Source organism: Babylonia areolata, chromosome 7 (assembly GCF_041734735.1).
Source record: "Babylonia areolata isolate BAREFJ2019XMU chromosome 7, ASM4173473v1, whole genome shotgun sequence".
NCBI lineage: Eukaryota > Metazoa > Mollusca > Gastropoda > Neogastropoda > Buccinidae > Babylonia > Babylonia areolata.
The window spans coordinates 21442265-21444764 of record NC_134882.1 but is presented as its reverse complement, the minus strand read 5'-3'; the positions used below and the strand labels follow the sequence as shown (position 1 = coordinate 21444764).

The 2500-nt window shown below is 46.7% G+C and overlaps 1 protein-coding gene and 1 pseudogene across 2 annotated transcripts in view; one reads left to right on the top strand and one right to left on the bottom strand.

Annotated features, from left to right (window-relative positions):
• LOC143283899 (adenylate cyclase type 9-like) overlaps positions 1-2500 on the top strand; it is a 96967-nt gene that overhangs the window by 16844 nt on the left and 77623 nt on the right. The gene's annotated exons all lie outside the window — the stretch shown is intronic.
• Positions 1-2500, bottom strand: part of LOC143284190 (uncharacterized) — a 9667-nt pseudogene that overhangs the window by 1882 nt on the left and 5285 nt on the right.

Here is a 2500-nt window from a genome sequence, read left to right as displayed (position 1 = left end):
TGTCTCTGTCTCTCTGTCTCTGTCTCTCTGTCTGCCTCTGTGCCTGCCTCTCTCTCTGTCTGCCTCTCTCTCTGTCTCTCTCTCTGTCTGCCTCTCTCTCTCTCTGTCTTTCTGTCTGCCTCTCTGTTTGCCTCTCTGTTTGCCTCTCTCTCTGTCTCTCTCTCCCTGTCTCTGTCTGTCTGTCTCTCTCTCTGTCTCTCTCTCCCTGTCTCTGTCTGTCTGTCTCTCTCTCTGCCTCTCTCTGTGTCTCTCTGCCTGTCTGCCTCTCTCTCTGCCTCTCCTCTCTCCCTCTGTCTGCTTCTCTCTCTGTCTCTGTCTGTCTGTCTGATAGTATTTATACAGCACTGAATCACCGTGACCTTTCTCCCAAGTCTGACCGGAAAGTCCAGCTGAGCGCCCAGTCATTCGGATTAGACGACAAAACGTGTTCCCGTGTGTAGCACGAACTTTGCGCACTGTAAAGAACCCGTGGCAACAAAAACTGTTGTCCTCTGGCAAATTTCAACAGAAGAAATCCCCTCTGATAGGTATACAAATAATTATACGCACGCATGCACTCAAGGCCTGACCAGCGGGTTGGGTCATGCTGCTGTCAGCTGTCTGCTTGGTAGATGTGGTGTAATGTATGTGGGTTTGTCCGATCGCAGTGATAGCTCATTGTGACACTGAAATGGAAACACAGCGTCCACAGGTGTATTTTGCCGTGACTGCGATGAGTTCAGCAACGAACATTGGAGCACTGTTTGGTTCAGTTTGTAGGATGTCTTTGGAGAGCGGAGTGGTGACCTAGTGGTAAGACGTCTGGCAACGAAGGGAGATAATCTGAGCTCTACAGGATGGAACCCCACAGAACTTTCTCCTCCTTCACTGGAACTTCAGCTGTGGTCTGGACGGTAGTCTTTCGGGTGAGACGATAAACCGAGGTCCCGAGGTGTGTAGCATGCAGTTAGTGCACGTAGAGGAACCCTCAGCAACAAAAGGATCGTCCCTGGTAAAATTTTGTAGAAAAAATCACTTTGATAGGAAAACAAATACACCTACAGACAGTTTTTTTTTAAAGTACAGAAAAAAGGTGGCAACCCACTCAAGTGAGGCGCTATCCCTGGGGAGAGCAGCCCGAACTTGACACAGAGACATGTGTTGTGACCTCTCCCTGGGGAGAGCAGCCCGAACTTGACACAGAGACATGTGTTGTGACCTCTCCCTGGGGAGAGCAGCCCGAACTTGACACAGAGACATGTGTTGTGACCTCTCCCTGGGGAGAGCAGCCCGAACTTCACACAGAGACATGTGTTGTGACCTCTCCCTGGGGAGAGCAGCCCGAACTTCACACGGAGACATGTGTTGTGACCTCTCCCTGGGGAGAGCAGCCCGAACTTCACATAGAGAAATCTGTTGTGACCTCTCCCTGGGGAGAGCTGCCCGAATTTCACACAGAGACATGTGTTGTGACCTCTCCCTGGGGAGAGCAGCCCGAACTTCACACGGAGACATGTGTTGTGACCTCTCCCTGGGGAGAGCAGCTCGAACTTCACACGGAGACATGTGTTGTGACCTCTCCCTGGGGAGAGCAGCTCGAACTTCACACGGAGACATGTGTTGTGACCTCTCCCTGGGGAGAGCAGCTCGAACTTCACACAGAGATATGTGTTGTGACAAAGACTTATGTTGCAATACCATACAATACAATGCAATACGGTACGACACGACACGATACTACACAATACATTTCAATAGATCCGTTTGGCCACACAGTACGTGTGACTCTATGACAGAGGACACAACGCATTGCAAGCGAACAGCCTGAATATCACTGTCACCAACAGACACACAGCTGTGAGAAATGGCACAAAAAACACAACGAACTGTCACTTTCACTAAACACAGCGCGTGTCAGACTAAATGCGATAATCGCTGAAAATAATGACTTATTGGACACTTCAAATCTTTTTTTTTTTGTGTGTGTGCTAAACACTGATAATGATGATTTATTGGACACTTCATATCGTTTTCTGGCTAAACACACTGACAATGATGATTCATTGGACACTTCATATCGTTTTTTGGCTAAACACACTGATAACGATGATTCATTGGACACTTCATATCGTTTTCTGGCTAAACACACTGATAATGATGACTTATTGGACACTTCATATCTTTTCTTGGCTAAACACACTGATAATGATGACTTATTGGACACTTCATATCTTTTCTTGGCTAAACACACTGATAATGATGACTTATTGGACACTTCATATCTTTTTTTGGCTAAACACACTGATAATGATGATTTATTGGACATTCCATATAGTATTTTGGCTAAAAACACTGATAATAATGACTTACTGGACACTTCATATCGTTTTTTTGTTGTTGTTGTTTTTGTTTGTTTTTGTTTTTTTTGGCCAAACACAGTAGGTGTGAGCTAGCCGCGGTAGCAGCTGGTGTGATGAGTGGTTGACTCGTCAGAGTGTTAATATCGGGTGGGACAAACAGA